We start from the raw sequence: 17,123 nt of genomic DNA, 5'->3' as shown, positions 1-17,123 counted from the left end.
GCATCTCCTCCAGCCGGCTGTTCCATCTGGCTATTCCTGGCTGTTACTGCTTTTATAATAAACCAGTAGTCTAGTAAGTAAAATATTTCTCTGAGTTTTGTGAGCTGCTCTAGGAAACTAATTGAACCCAAAGAGGAGTCATGGGAAGCTCTGATCTATGGCCAGTTGGTAGGAGGCATGGGTGACAACCTGGACTTTTGATTGGCATCTGAAGTGGGGTTGGGGAGGAAGTCTTGTGTGACTGAGCCCTTAACCTGTGAGATCCGATGGCTGTCTCCAGGTAGAGTGTCTGAATCGAGTTGAATTGTAGGACACCCAGCTGGTGTCAGAGAATTGCTTGGTGGTGTAGGAAAAAACCCACACACATGAGAATTAGGTGCAGGAGAATAGGGGCGATGAGGAGAAACAGACAGAGATGGAGACAAAAGGAGTCTCTTTGGGGCCCCGCTTTCTGGAGGTCTGCTGTAAGACCTCTTCACCATGGCTGGTACAAGGGAGTTACTTAAGTGCAGACACTTCTGTTGTCCTTGACTCTAAAGACCACACTGGTGGCTCTGTGAGCCCCACCTGCACCTTCAGTCCACAGCTGTGGACCCCATCATAGCTCAGTGATGTTTGGGTTATCAGCTAGTAAGGCAGGTGAAGGCAGGTAAGCACGTTCTGATCAACTGGGTGGGGGACTCACAGAGCGGCAGCTGAAGTCCTCCTCCTCCACCCCTGCCATTGGGGTGCCACCAGGTGTCACCAGCCTTAGTCCTTGGAAGGCAGTAGGACTATGGGAGACAATAGGACTAAATAAACATCTGTTTCCTGCCCTCACCCCCAACATTTGGGCAAGAAGCACCCCTACACACAAGAGGGGCCTGTACCATCCGGGTTATGCATGTATTAATGAATGATAACTGCCTTAAGGTGGACATTATTCTACTTGCTGCTACACAGAGAGCACAAGAGTGGGATATAGAGATGGGTAACCCTATCTTTTGCCTTCAGGGAGCTCCTCACAGCCTCGAAGGCATGAGGAGGTGAGTGGCAATAAACAAGTAAACCAGTAGTTTGATGCACATGCAATGCATGACAGAATGTGACTTTGCTAATAGGTGCAGATATAATCAGGACTTTTACAGGTGGTTCATGGAGAGAGAGGATAGTAAGTTAGGGGAATCTAGTTTAGACTTTGGGGGTCTTCTGAGGGAGCAGGAGTAACATGAACCAGAAAAGTCTGCAGGTGAAAAAGCATAAAGTACATTCAAGGAAAATTTTATTCAACAACTTGTTCCAATGACAAACTAACCAGGATATACATAATTCATCATTTTTGCACCTTGTTTACAAATATATATGTTTTACATATATATATGTACATGTGTGCAGGTATATATATTATACATATATATGTGTATAATATATATGTATACATCAATGTATTGTGTATATATATATATACATACACACACACATATATTCTAATTTTAGAAGTAATGTGCTTTCATTGCATACATTTCAGAAGACAAAAAATATATATAAACAAAAAACTCTTTCATAATGTTAACACCCAGGGATAATCACTACTATTGGCCTCATATTTCCTTTCATTATTTCTTTCTATGCATGAATACTTTACAAAATTAGTAGGTGACAGACGAGAAGGTGAATGAGAGCACTTATGCTGAACATCTGTGTATATCTTATGTTAGTACTCTCAGGTCTGGGAAATATATGTCGAAGTATAAATAGGGATTTTCTCTGGACATGAAATACAGAAAACTTTTGTTTTCTAAGTCCTACATTTCTACATTCTTTGAACTTTTGGGGAAAACTATGGGTTTCCTTTGTAACCTGAATAAATAAAGATAAATAGCAATGTCTTTAGCATCAATTCCTCATTCCTTGTTTAATATCACATATACAAGTAAACATTGCTATTTATTCCCCAACTCATCTATTAAACCCAGTATTTATAATGTTTAAGTAAGCTTATCATAGAGCATAAATTTTAGAGGATAACAGCTAGAAACAGCCAGAATACAGCCAATTCTACCTTTGAAGCTCTACTAGAGCCAGGTGCTGCTCAAGTACAATGGTAAGTAATCACCCAGAGTGGTCAAATGCCATAAGGCAGTGACTTAGCAAGTCTGTGAGGCATTTGACATGACACATGATACATGGAACCAAGCTGCTAACTCTTGCTACAGTGGTTTGGTGAATTAGGACAGCACAGTCATGTGTTTCCTGTCTTACCCGAAGACTGATCAGAAGGAGCAGCTGAGAGGAGCCCCACTCTGTTCTGGGGAGCAGAGCCCAGGGCACCAGAGGCAGTGACACTGAGCTCATGGGCTGTGTTGGAGGATGACCTCACTATCCACCTCTTCTGACACCTTGCTTTATCTGTTATCCCATCAATCTTGTGTGTCCAACTTCTCTCTCTTGATTTTCCCAACAGCAGTAAAATATCTTTAGGATGCTGTCATCACTCTTTCCATTGTCTCTCCTCCCTTGCAAAACCAAATTTCGTGAAGGAATTGTCTACACTTTACCACCTCTGCTTTCTTAGTTGCTGTTTTGCTCAAGTTTCTTTGGAATAGAGACCCACCTGGCTGGCTCAAGGGAGCTGCTGCTTTTAAGAATACACTGGAAATCATGTGGAAATCCAGAGATAAGACACAGAAGCACAACTGGGCTCATAGAAACTTGGAATGGGGACTGTAAGCCCATCAAGATCACATGCTCCATGTCTTCCCTCCACTCCTCTCTCTGTTTCTCTCTGACCATCTCTTCCATTCTCTCCCCTCTCCTCTTCTAGCACCAGCTATCCTCAGGATCGTTAGCCCAGATCCCACTGTCAAGAGACTGATGCCCACGAAAGATGGAATTTAAATAGCCTGGTAGTTTCTTCTTGAGGAGACAAGTCATAGGTCCCTGGCCTCACATTATAGGATACAGCTATTTAGGGCCATAGAATCATGGACAAGACATCCTCCCTTAGAAGGGCTGTGGAGGGGAGAGCAGACCATGAGAAGTATCTTTGTTTTCCTCCCATTCATTCTTTAACCCAAGGCAATTGGCTTATGTTCTCAGCAGCCTGGAAGCTGCTCTCTCTGAGGTCATAAACATCTTTGTTCTCGAAGTCAATGGATGGTTTCATTTCTTTCCATATATGAGTGTTCAGAGGCTTTTGAAACTGTTGGCTTCTGCTCTTTCTGCTGTGACTGCCATGAAGTTTACATTCTTTTAGTTCTACTTTTCTGATGGCTTCTATTGAGCCTGCCTTGTGGGCACCTGTTTCTCTGCCTCTCCTTTCAAAGCTGGCCTTTTTCCTCTGAGCCCAGATTTTCCTTTCTTCTCCAAAATCTTTCTGTCCTTTCTATTCCTTCTCTAGACATCTTGTTCTCCCACATGGCTGCAATCATCCACTCTATACTAAGGTTCCAACTTACTATATCTGCCCACCTTCCTCCCAGACCTCTTCACCAAATGGACAGGTCCACCTGGATGTCCCACATGAACCTCAGAGTCACTGTGTGCACACTTGAACTCACCACCTTCTCCCTCAAATTTTCTTCTCCCTTGATGTTTTCTACTTCAGCAGCTAGCACCAGTCATTCATTCATGCCAGAAACTGAGCATCACATTCAATGTCCACCTGTCTGTCACTCTCCATACCCAACCAAATACCAAACATAAAAGAATCGACTATAATTTCTTAATATTTCAAAAACCCACTGGCCCACTTTCTATGCATCTCTTTTTTCTTTTGCTTCCTGCCAGTACCATCATTCCTGGGACCATTCAAACAGCCTCCTTCCTGGGCTCCACCATCAGTTTCCCATCCCTTCAGTCAGTCACCCCCAAGCCTCAACAACCATCCACCCAGCCAGGCCTGCCCCATCCTTATCCCAATCTACTCCTCCCTTACATCATATTTTTGAAGCAAATCCCATATATGCTGTCATCTCATTCATAAATATTTCAGTAGGATTTCTAAAAGATAAAGATTTTTAAAATACCATTATCATTACCTAGAAGAGTTAATAATAATTCCTTAATATCATTAAGTAGCTTGTGTTCAGATTTCCAATTTCCTCATAAATGTCCTAAGTTTTTTAAACAGTAGGGTCTAAATAAGGTCAGTACATTGTGATGTGTTCAAATGTATTTTAATCTGTTGGTTCTCCTTCTGTCTCATTCTTCTTGCAGTTTGTTCACAGAAACAAAAGCAGAAACATGTTGTCTGCCCTGTGGAGTTTCCCAGAGTCTAAGTTTTATTGATTGACTCTCCATGTGTCATTTAACTAGATCCTCAGCCTTCTGTATTACCTAAAAATTGGTAAGTAGACTTAAAGAATATTTTAGATTGGGCTGCCACAGAAAAATACTATGGATTAACCAATAGAAATTTATTTCTCACCATTCTGGAGGCTGCAAAGTCTAAGAGCAGGGTGCCAGCACGGTCAGGTTTTATAAGGGCTCTCTTCCTGGCTTGGAGACAACTGCCTTCTTGCTGTGTCCTCACATGGTGGGGAGAGAGCTCTATCTCCCTTTCTCTCCTGATAAGAATACTAATCTCATCATGGGAGCCACATCCTCACATCCTCATCTAAACCTAATCACCTCCTAAAGGTCCCAACACCATCACACTGAGGCTTAGAGTTTCAACACAGGAATTATGAGGGGACAAAACATTCAGTCTGTAACAGAGAATATCTTTTTTATTAACAGCATTGTATCAGATTCTTAATTCACTGGGTCTTGAGGTTAATTGATTTTCCTTAGCAGTTTAAACTTACCAGACAAGTAAAATGTTTCTAAATCTGATTATGTTCTCCCCCACTTAAAATCCTTCAAAAATTCCCCATTTTTCGTAGGCTAAAGTTCAAATGAGTGATCATGTGATTATTCCCTGGCCACTGTGATTGGCCAAGGGGAGAATATGTGAACAAAGCAGGGCCAATCAGAGCCCTTTAGCAGCTTTTTCTGCTGGAGCTTCTGGGAATCTCTTTGGCTCTTGGTTGACTCCCCATTGGTGCCCAGAGGATTCCTCTGTGGATTCTCATTTCTCTGGAAAGACTTATGCCAACACAGTGGTTCTTAGTCCTGGCTGCACAGCCAGAGAGACAAAAAAAAAATGCAAGCCCATGAAAGAAGTGAAACACAAACACTCAGACCATAGCAGATACTTTTCTCCAAATTAATCAGTCTTGACAAACTGCCCTGCTCCTGCCCACCTGTCTAGGAACTTCTTCCTCCACTCACTATGCCACAAACAAAATGACCTATAGACAGAGAGAATTAAAGATGGTGGCATGAGAGGTGAGACAGAGAACTCCTCCCCAAACCACATATAATACAGAAATATAGTTAATACAACTAATCCTAAAAGAGCAACAGGAAAGAAGGCTGCATCAGACTGCATACACATGGAGAACAGAGCAGACCTCACGAAACAGGACACCAGGACCACTCCTCTGCGACCCCTCACATCACTCCAGGGAATGAGAAGCTCCAGAGACTAGAGATTCTGGGCACCAGAGGGTGCCACATACAAATATGAAACATCAAAGGAACCCAGTTCAAACCAAAATCCCATGAACCCCAGAAAAAGGCCCAAATGAAACTGAACTCACCAATCTTCTGAAAGAGAGTTTGAAATAAGAATCATAAACCCTAGAAAATGAACTAAGATACGATATGAAGAAGAACTTCCAACATCAGCACTCTCTGGAAGACTCATACCAGAAGATGATCATCGAAAAACCTCCACAAAGATCCAGGTGATGCTGCAGTTGTAGCTGCATTCATCCCACCGTTTCCTGGACTTGCCATTGGAATGAAGAAGGAGATATCTAAGCTGGCCTGTGCATACAGTAAAACAACAAATTTGACTGGATCTATACTGTTGGAACTCAACCAAGAATTAGGAGAAGTACAAGTTGTAGCACTCCAAAATCTTACGACTACAGACTATTTACAGTTAAAAGAACATATGGGATGTGAACAGTTCCCAGGAATGGGTTGTTTTAATTTGTCTGATTTCTCTCAGACTGTCCAAGTACAGTTGGACAATATCCATCATATCATAGACAAATTTTCACAAATGCCTAGGGTGCCTAACTGGTTTTCTTGGCTTCACTGGAGATGGCTGGTAATTATAGATCTGCTTTGGTTATGTAACTGTATTCCTATTATGTTAATGTGTGTGTGCAATTTAGTTAGTAGTTTAAAACCTGTACATGCTTAAGTTACTCTACAAGAAGATATGTCAAAGAAATAATCAATCCTCCCATGTTTTCTTCCATCTGCTACCTCTATAGCTTTTCTTCTTCCTTCCTAATTACAACCCTTAAATAGAATTCGTGCCTCATATCGAATTTACTGAGTATCATAATTCCTCCAAGTGGTAAAGATACCTCAAGACAAATTCTGGGCATAAAAGCCACAGGGCATAAATCTGCAAAGAAGTAAAAAGCTAACCTTTTCAAACAATATGGCTTCTCTCTCACTTAACAACTTTACATCTCCCTGTATGGCCCCGGAAGATGACTGGTTAGCCAGAGACGGGTAAGATTCCTCAAGGGAGGAACAACCTAAGACAGGCACAGTCGCAGGGGGGCCATCAGGTGAGAAATTGGGGATCAACAGTGGTGAAGCTTAGAACCTCACCCCCACTGTTTTGAGAGAAATCTTCTGCATCTGTGGATGTTTTAATGCCCTTGTCTAGCTTGGATTAACACATAGTCTACAGGCACACACCTGATCATCTACAATTGCTCTCTTACAACACTAAACTATGTTTTCTACCTTTATCTTGCATCTACCTACCACTTCAGCATTTTATTAAAAATAAAAATAATAATAATAATAAAGGGAGAAATGAGGGACCCACATATAAATCAAGTATAAAAATCAAATGAATATTCATATTTGACCTGATTGTTTATGGTTCATAATGTGTGATCAAAACCGAAAGTTTCTGTGATGACTGCCCTTGTACTGTTCACCATGTAAGAACTTATTCACTATGTAAGAATTCGTTCACCATGTAAGAACTTGTTCGTTATGCTTCAGAAGATTGGAGACTGACGAGAATTAGGTTTGAGATGGATTAATGATTGTGCATTGAGCATTGACTCCCCTATACAGAATTTTATTGTTGTTAACAACCATTTGATCAATAAATATGAGAGATGCCCTTTAAAAAAAAAAAAAAGAATCATAAACATGCTCAAGGAGGTACAGAAAAATATTCAAGAACTCAGGGAGGAATTTAGGACAGAGATTCAATCATTAAGAAATTCCATATCTGAACTGGAACATACAACAGAGGGATTTAAAAGCAGATTAGATGTAGTAGAAGGCCTGGTAAATAGAATAGAAATTAGAGACGAGGAATACAAAGAAGCTGAGGCACAGAGAGAAAAAAGGATCTCTAGGAGTGAAAGAATATTGAGAGAACTGTGTGACCAATCCAAATGGAACAATATTCACATTATAGGGGTACCAGAAGAAGAAGAGAGAGAAAAAGGGATAGAAAGTATTTTTGAGGAGGTAATTGCTGAAAATTTCCCCAATCTGGGGAAGGAGATGGTCTCTCAAGCCATGGAGGTACACACATCTCTCAACACAAGGGACCCAAAGAAGACAACATCAAGACATATAATAATTAAAATGGCAAAGATCAAGGATAAAGACAGACTTTTAAAAGCAGCTAGAGAGAGAAAACAAGATAACATACAAAGGAAAACCCATCAGGCTATCATCAGACTTCCCAGTAGAAACCTTACAGGCCAGAAGGGAGTGGCATGATGTATTTAATGCAAAGAGGGCCTGGAAACAAGAACACTTTATCTGGAAAGATTATCATTTAAATTTGAAGGAGGGATTAAATAATTTTCAGATAAGCAAATGCTGAGAGAATTTACCTCCCACAAACCACCTCTACAGTGTATTTTGGAGGGACTGCTATAGATGGAAGTGTTCCTAAGGCTAAACAGCTGTCATCAGGAGAAATAAAACCACAGTAAAGATAGTAGAACAAATTACTAAGCAGATGCAAAATCAAATGAACTACCCCCAAAGTCAATCAAGGGTTAGACAAAGAGTACAAATATGATACCTAATATATAAAGAATGGAGGAGGAAGAAAAAGGAGAGAAAAAAAAAAGAACCTTTAGGTTGTGTTTGTAATTGCATACTAAGTCCGTTAAATTAGACTCTTAGATAGTAAGGAAGTTAATCTTGAACCTTGGTAACCATGAATCTAAAGCCTACAATGGCAATAAGTACATATCTATCAATAATCGCCCTAAATGTAAATGGACCAAATGCATCAATCAAGACACAGAGTTACTAAATAGATAAAAAAACAAGACCTGTCTATATGCTGGCTACAAGAGACTTGCTTCAAACCCAAAGACATCCACAAACTAAAAGTGAAGGGTTGGAAAAATATTTTATGGAAATAATAGGGAAAAAAAAGCAGGAGTTGCAGTACTTGTATCAGACAAAATAGACTTCAAAACAAAGAAAATAACAAGAGACAAAGAAGAACATTACAAAATGATAAAAGGGTCAGTCCAACAAGAGGATATAACCATTATAAATATCTGTGCACCCCAAATAGGAGCACCTACAGGGAAATAGAATGCAATGCATTCATTTTTGGAGACTTCAACCACTAATTCCAAAGGGAAGATGTACTGGACAAAAAATAAGCAAGGAGACAGAGGCACTGAACAACACATTAGAACAGATGGACCTAACAGACAGCTACACAACATTCCACCCAAAAGCAGCAGGATACACATTCTTCTCAAGTACACATGGAACATTTTCAAGAATAGATCATATACTAGGTCACAAAAAGACCTTCAGTAAATTAAAAAAGACAGAAATTGTACCAACCAGCTTTTCAGACCACAAAGGTATGAAACTAGAAATAAATTATAAAAAGAAAACAAAAAAGCCCACAAATACATGGAGGCTTAACAATATGCTCCTAAATAATCAATGGATCAATGACCAATAAAAAGAGAAATCAAGCAATGTATAGAGACAAACGAAAACAATAATTCAACACTGCAAAAATCTGTGGGACGCAGTGAAGGCCATGCTAAGAGGGAAGTATATTGCAATACAGGTCTACCTCAGGAAAGAAAAACAATTCTGTATGAACAGTCTAAACTCACAATTAATGAAACTAGAAAAAGAAGAACAAATGTGGCCCAAAGTCAGTAGAAGGAGGGACATAATAAAGATTAGAGCAGAAATAAATAAAATGAAGAAAGGGCAACCCTCCTACACTGCTGGTGGGAATGTAAACTAGTTTAACCATTGTGGAAAGCAATATGGAGGTTCCTCAAAAAACTAAAATAGAAATACCATTTGACCCAGGAATTCCACTTCTTGGAATTACCCAAAGAATACAACTTCTCAGATTCAAAAAGACATATGCACCCCTATGTTTCTCGCAGAACTATTTACAATAGCCAAGATATGGAAGCAACCTAAGTGTACACCAGTAGATGAATGGATAAAGAAGAGGTGGTACATATACACAATGGAATACTATTCAGCCATAAGAAAGAAACAAATCCTACCATTTGCAACAAGATGGGTGCAGCTAGAGGGTATTATGCTCAGTGAAATAAGTCAGGCAGAGAAAGACAAATACCAAATGATTTCCCTCATTTGTGGAACAAAATAGCAGCAGACTCAGAGACTCCAAGAAGGGACTAGTGGTTACCAAAGGGGAGGGCTTGGGGAGGGTGGGTGGGAGGGAGGGAGAAGGGAATTGTGGGGTATTTTGATTATACACATGGTGTGGGGGGATCATGGGGAAGACAGTGTAGCACAGAGAAGACAAGTAGGGACTCTGTGGCAACTTACTACACCGATGGACAGTGATTGCAATGGGGCATGGGGGGGACTTGATAATAAGGGTGAATGTAATAACCACATTGTTTTTCTTGTGAAACCTTCATATGAGTGTGTATCAATGGTACCTTAATAAAAAAATTAAGTAATTTCTCTAACAAAATAGAACAAAACAACTAAACAAAATGACCTACAGACAATTGTGGACTTGACATGCTCTTTCTTGGCTCCTTGCCTTTGTACATCCTCTTCTTCATCCCAGGAACATCCTCCCCAACTGGCAAATATCTGGAAGCTTAAACAGAAACAGATAAATTTTAGTTCCTCTTGAGACCCGGGATGTAAGGAAGAAGAGTCCTGCTTCTCTCTGCATTTGGGAGAATGTCAGAGACACATTCCCACTACCCTTCTCTCCTTTAACTGCTCCTCCATCAGTGGGTGGGGTTGCTGGTCTTAAAGGCGGGACCCCGCGCTCCACCCTCTTTCACTTCCTGAGTTCACACAGGATGCTCTTGTGTGGTTAACGCTCCTTGATGGGAGGCGGGTGGGGGCTCCCAGGATGGGGAAGTGGGGATCTGTCATTCTCTTTCCCAGCATCTGCACTGTAACTAGGGGGTAGGTCTAGTGACTTTTGCCTGTGGGTCTTATGCATTTAGTTCAGTGGAGAGAGAGGAAGACTATGTCTCCCTAAGTGTAGGTTTAAGCATGTTCAAATCTAGCTTTTACTGGAGCTTTGCATGAAGGTTGGATTTCAGCTTCCCATTTGGCTAGAAATCCTTGGACGTAGATTCTACTGGTTGTGGAATCACCACCGTGGAGAGGGTGAGGGTGAGTTACTATCTCACCAACTCACTTGGCCCTCTCCAAATATTTGACAGATAAATGAGTGTACTGATTATGGACCCCTGCCTCTTCCCTCCTCGGAAATAACTACTGTTTACTGAGTACCTTCCAGAGCTGCACACGGATACCTCACTGCAGTCTCCAAACAACCCTGTCAAATATGCATCATTGTTTCTATTTTATAAAGGAGGAAATCCTGTACACCAATACCCTATTAACTATCCTAAGGCAAATCTGTGCTTTAAAAAGTAGCACCTGCCCACCCTACCCCCCACTGCCCCATTCCTCAGAAATTCTCTGCACAGTCTCTGGTCAGTCTTCATTCCAGCCTACTTCAGGGCAGCTCAGAACCCCAGGCACCTCTGATCTGTGTCACTGATCTTGCTGAGGCTTTTAACCTCCTGCCTTAGTTCCTGCGTTCATTCAATCACAAATATTTATTAAGCACCTACTGTGTGCTGGGTACTGAGCCAAGTGCTGGGGCCGGTGATCAAGAGAGATGTGATCCCTGCCCTTAACAAGTTTTCCTTTACTAGGTCAACAGACTTGAACAAGCACAGAGAGTGCTACAGAGGAGAACGTGGGTTGCATGGTGTGAGACACAGGGAGAGAACCTAATTTGGGAGCCAGGGAAGGCTTTCCTGAAAAAGAGATCAATTTAAGCTAAGGTCCCATTGTGCTTGCTTAGGCCACCTTACAGCCTGAAACGCCCTTCCCACTGGTTTTCTTTACTTCCCCTTCCATCATTCAACATCTAGGTCCAGTAAAATCTCTAGAAGTCTTCCCTTGATCTTTTTGTTAAAACATAAAATATTAGGAAGTTGAAAAAAAAAACTTTAGAATTAATTCCATCATAAGGGTAGAGACTGTTACTTGTCTCCCAACATCTTTTCTCCTGCTTGTCCTTGGCAACAGAAACCTAAATTTTAGCTGAGCTTTTGGCCACCCAGAGTAAAGATTATTTCTTCACATCCTTTGTGCTGAATGTCGCTTTTGGATAAAGGTGGAGGTAATGGGTTTTACAAGGTGTGTACTTAAAAGGGGTGTGAGTGCCTTTTTCTCTCTTTCCCATTCTACTAGGAAGACTGGAGATCCATCTTGGGCCGTGATGATGAGGACCACCTTCTTGGAATCATGCAAAGGAAGCTGGGAGTAGCCTGGGTCCTGGATGCCTGGAGAAATATTTTAATAGTTTCCTGGAGCTGCCATAACAATCATCACTAACTGTGTGACTTAAAACAACAGAAACTTATTCTCTCACAGTTCTGGAGACTAGAAGTCTGAAATCAAGGTGAAGGTCATGCTCCCTCTGAAGACCCTAAGCACGAATCCTTCCCTGCATCTTCCAGCTTCTGCTGGCTTGTAGTTGCATCTGTCTAATTTCTGCTTCCATGTCCACATGACCTTCTTCTCTGTCTCCTCTTCTTATAAAGATGCCAGTTATTGGATTTAGGGCCTGTCCTAAATCAAGGATGATTTCTCTTGAGATCCTTCACTAATTACATCCACAAGGACCCTATTTACAAATAAGGTTACATTCTGAGGTTCCATGTGGACATGAATTTTTGGGAGACATTATTCAACCCATTACACCTATTATACAAATTCTGAAGTGCCTATATGCAGCTGCTCAAAGGAGGGGAAAAGACTGTTCTCTCTTGTTTATGCTATTATTATTTTGGGTCTTTGAATCCACCCCTAACCATTCAAGCCATTCATCAGGGCATGCCCTGTGCAGTCTGCTGGTGAGTGCTTGTGGGTGACTGCCAGCCCTGCTCATGACAGGGGCTGCAGGGTGGTGGGACCCTCCCCCAGGGACCATATTATTGAACTATGAATAGGCACTTGTCTCAAGCTAAGCTAATAACATCTCAATCAACATTGATTAGACACAATGCATGGAGCATTTATGATGCTTCAAGAACTGTGAAGACTGTGGGGACACAACATTTGACAAACATGGTCCCACTCTAGTTAATGGAAACATCATCTTTCCTCTGTTGATTATGACTTAGTTGACCTATGACCTTAATGTTTTATTATTAAATTGTGCCCACAAGGGACATTTGTGAGTATACCACAATTGAGTTGTATAACTTCACTTCCTTTTTGTTTATTAACAATTTTACAGGTTCCCTATTTTTCTTTTCTTCTTTTCTTTGTATTTCTCTTTTTTAGTCAAATTAAATAACATGGATGCCACATTTCACAGACTTTTACGAAATCTGCCACCCACCCAGGAATGACTTCTCAAAAATTTTAAACACCAGAATAAATCCTCTAAATCTGTTCTTGATGACCTAGAGCCTATGATTTGACATTATTGTACAGCATAAGAGATCAGCAAGCAGGGGAGGGATATGAACATTTCCTATATGAATGTGGAATTAGGTACAAAGAAGGAATCAGTGCTGTGTCAAGACAATCAAGACATCTGGATTCTAGGGCTGGGTACTTCCACAAATTACTGCATTAATTTAGGCAAATTCCTTAAATTCCCTGGGCCTTGGCCCTTAATCTGTAAAATGATGCTGTGAAACTAACTGAAAGTCTCTTTTATGATTCTAGAGAAAACCACAAGGAAAAGAGAGTCAAACATCTGGGGCAGTTAGGAAACTATTTGGAGAAAGAAAAAAGAAAATAAAGGAAAAGGAAAATTCCAAGGGTAAAGAAGGTAATATAAAATAATTCAGAACAGTAGAAAGTGAAGGGGTAAAGTAACACAAGGTTAAAAGGAGGAAATGGAACATTAAATGTTCTTTTGCAATTGAAAAGATAAATCATATGAAATTTCATATTAAAGCCTGAAGAGAAAAAAGAAATTTGGTTATTTATATTGCTCTTGCATTAAGATGAAATCTTCAGGAGTTATTATCCCTTGCCTCTATAGGGTTTAGTAATTACAAAAAAAAGGAAGAGCTGATATCTTGTCAAAATTAGCACATAGTAGTTATTGAGTGAATAAATGTTTTTTAAGGAAAAGGTAGAAAAGAATGCTGTGGGGTAAAATGACACAAGGGGGGATCACTCAGGAATGAATCACTCAGTTTTGCTGGTTTTCCTTCAGACTTTGAATGATTACATTTCATGATTTCCTCCAGCCTTGCAACAACGCATGCTACAGACGAGGGGAATAATGCTTAGCTCACAGTCACCTGACTGACAGGACAATGGGCCTCTGTTGTGGGGTGTTGTATGAGTGGCTTATTCGGATTCTATTGGTGGGTCAGAGGCAGCACTGCACAGAGACAGCAGCTCCTAAACAAACCATTGCTTAGTACAGAGTGAAGGAAGGAAGCTTATTCTATTTCTGGCTTTTCGCACCCCATCCTGTTCCCACCTCTAGCCCCAGTTGTCTTGCTGTTGAGGTCAGAAGTATGCTGCATCTGTCTGTAGTTGATCCTTTACCCTCTTAGGGCCTGTGAGACCTTGGCAAGTTCCTTTTGTGGTCTGTCTCCATCATTCAAGTCCCTAAATGAGGATGGTTGTGTCCATTATATTAAGTAGCCTGATGGTGCCTACCGGTCTTATGAAGAATGGAAACTAAAAAAGGTTAATTATTCTTATTATGTTTTTCCCACTATAGACATTCTTCTTTCCTTCTAAAGAATAGATGAATTGTTTAGAGATGAATTTGTTAGAGCATTTTGGAAGAAGTTTCCCTTGAAAAACATTGTTACCAGCTTTAGGGATGGGAATGTGAAAATTTTGTAATGGAAAAGTCATGAGACATTATAGATAGATTGTGTAGGACAACACATTTCAAGTCATAGAATCATGAATCTAGAGAGAGCTTTTTCAGAAAGAGACTCTGGGCCATTTCACGGGTAAACACGGTATTATCTCCCTTTTTGCTCAGAGAGACATGGCCTTTGGTGGTTTTGAATATTTTTACCTCTAGATAGCAATATCTTGTTCTTACATTGACTGTTGTGGGTTTAACTGTATCCCCCTCAAAACAAATGTGCAAGTCTTTACCCCAGTACTTGTGACCTTACATGGAAATAGGGCTTTTGCAAGTTAAGATGGGGTCATACTGGAGCCCTAATCCAATGTCTGGTGTCTTTATAATAAGAGGAAGATCTGGACATGGACACCTAGTAACAATGGAGACAGAAATTGGAGTGATGTGTCTATAAGCCAAGAATTGCCAGCAACCACCAGACGCTGGAAGAGGCAAGGAAGGATTCTCTCCTAAAGTCTTTCAAGGGAACGTGGACCTGCAAGCCCTTGATTTTGTACTTCTAGATCTCAAAACTGTGAAAGAATAAATTTATATTGTTTTAAGCCCCTCAGTGTGTGATAATGTGTTGTAGCAGCCCTAGGAAACTAACACACTGACCAAATGATCACATCTCCTGTACCCTCCCTTATTTCAGTCTGTGGAATAGGACTAATTCTTGTGCTTAATAGCATTGAGATTTCTGATGGAAATTTTAAATATAATTCTTAACACATAGCATTTTTATATTAAAACAAAAAATATTTGGATGAGGACACTTTCCGATGACTGAGTTGGGAAGATCCTGGGAAGAAGAGAGACACTCTCTTGAAGTCCTCTTCCAAGCTGCCCCATTCAGGACTGGAGATACTGCTAGGAGAACCCGAGCACCACCCACATTATCCGTAACCAGTATTGATATTTACTTCCTGCTGTCTCAGAATAAAAATATGGCTTTTAATTATTTTGAGCTCTACAGAGGCTGCTGTGGAAGATCAGAGGTAGCATTATTACCTTCCTTGGCCTCCTGTTTATTTTTCTTAATAGACTTTCCGTGCTTCAGATCTCATTATATTTTTTCCCTCAAGACATCTTGTTTGGTACCTGACAGTAATTCTTGTTCTGACGTCATCAGTGATTCTACACCTACACAAAGGTGTTATTTTTCCAATATTCTATCAGGGACTCAGCTACTTATCTCAATCCATTCAAAGACTTGTTGCAAAGAAGGCTATTTTGGTTTAATATATTCTCTTACTTATTAGGTTGTGGAGATAAGTGTAAATGGAATGCATACTTGGAACTGTGGGTTTATTATAATTTGTGAAATTGATATAAACCCTGTTGGCCCCCTGCTTTCTGTTATTTGCATCTCTCACTACTACATCGAGTCACATAGAACCTGTAACTGACACTGAGCTGAGACCTGAAAAACATCGTTGCTTAATTATATCATTATTAGTGATAAGCTCTCTGGTCTCATACTTTCTAACTCCAAAAAAGGTATTGTTTTGCCTGTTGAAAGAGGGATGCTTTGTCCCAGTATTGGGGACTTTTGCGTGCTTATTTCCAGCTTCAGTGTTTAACCCTTCTCTAGAGCATTATCAATGTTCTTTTTCCTTAAACCCTAGAGAAAAACATGAAAAGCTGTTTGGTTTTATTTTTCTATGCACACACCCTTTGGCTCTCATTCTGTCTCTGAAATTTAAACTGTTTTATTGCCCACTGTTGATGTTTTTTTTTTTTTGTGACTTAAGAAGACAACATTTTCTCACATTAGGTGTTAGTTGTTATTGAGGTTTTTAAGATTTTTTTTTAAACCCATGATTAGTCTTAGTCATTCTTGCTCATTCAGATGCTTGGTGCTATTTTAAGCATACAGAAAACCTGTTGTTTTCAATTAGGTTAATAATGGAACTAATTTTTCAACTGTTTTTTTCCATTTCCTCAGTTAATAAAATATTTGCCATCTGTGTCTAAGATGATCATTTTTCATGGGTACTCTCATTTACCCAAGAACTTACTGAATGTATCTATCATGGGTAGATTGTTGCAAGTATCTGGTTTAGGTGTGCCTATATTATTTCACATTGTGCTTGGAGAAAAGGTTCTACGTCTTGTAGGATGGACCCCAAGGATGGGCAGGGGATGATGGGAAGAGAGAAGGGTAGGTGGACTGATGATGAGATATTTGGCTGGTGCTATTGGCTGAACTGTCTCCCCCAAAATTCTTATATTGAATTTCTCAGACTATGACTATATTTGGAGATAGGGCCTTTCAACAGGTATTAAAGTACAAAAATTAGGTAGGCCCTAATCCCATATGACCAGTGTCCTTATAAGAGGAGGGGATTAGGACACAGACAACACATGACAGAGAGACAATCGTGTGAGGGCACAGCGAGGTGGCGGCCAAATGCAAGGAGAGAGGCCTCAGAAGAAATCAACCCTGATAACACCTTGACCTTGGAATTCCAGTCCCCAGAACTGTGAGGAAATATCTGTTGTCTAAGCCACCCAATCAGTGGCCCTTTGTTGTGGCAGTCTGACCTGCTAATACAGTCCTTCCCTGCCTTGAAGCTCAGCTGGAGGGGCAGTGGGAAGGGGTGGGTAAAACTGCAGTATTTCCAGAATCTCTCTCCAGGCCTTAGTTCATCTCCATATCAATAGGTGTTTCCAAGGGGTG

The 17,123-nt window shown here is 40.5% G+C and overlaps 1 long non-coding RNA gene across 2 annotated transcripts in view; it reads right to left on the bottom strand.

The window, feature by feature from the left end:
* LOC108406696 (uncharacterized) overlaps positions 1-17,123 on the bottom strand; it is a 45,531-nt gene that overhangs the window by 15,817 nt on the left and 12,591 nt on the right. Inside the window, exon 3 of one of the 2 annotated variants that reach the window (XR_005059372.2) lies at positions 10,068-10,168. The exons of the other annotated variant lie outside the window; for it this stretch is intronic. This is a non-coding gene — a long non-coding RNA (uncharacterized lncRNA). The remainder of the gene's footprint in view (positions 1-10,067; positions 10,169-17,123) is intronic. 2 annotated transcript variants of the gene reach the window in all.

This window comes from Manis javanica, chromosome 7 (assembly GCF_040802235.1).
Source record: "Manis javanica isolate MJ-LG chromosome 7, MJ_LKY, whole genome shotgun sequence".
NCBI lineage: Eukaryota > Metazoa > Chordata > Mammalia > Pholidota > Manidae > Manis > Manis javanica.
Note: the sequence above shows the minus strand (reverse complement) of the source record. Positions and strands in the feature narration are given on the sequence as shown.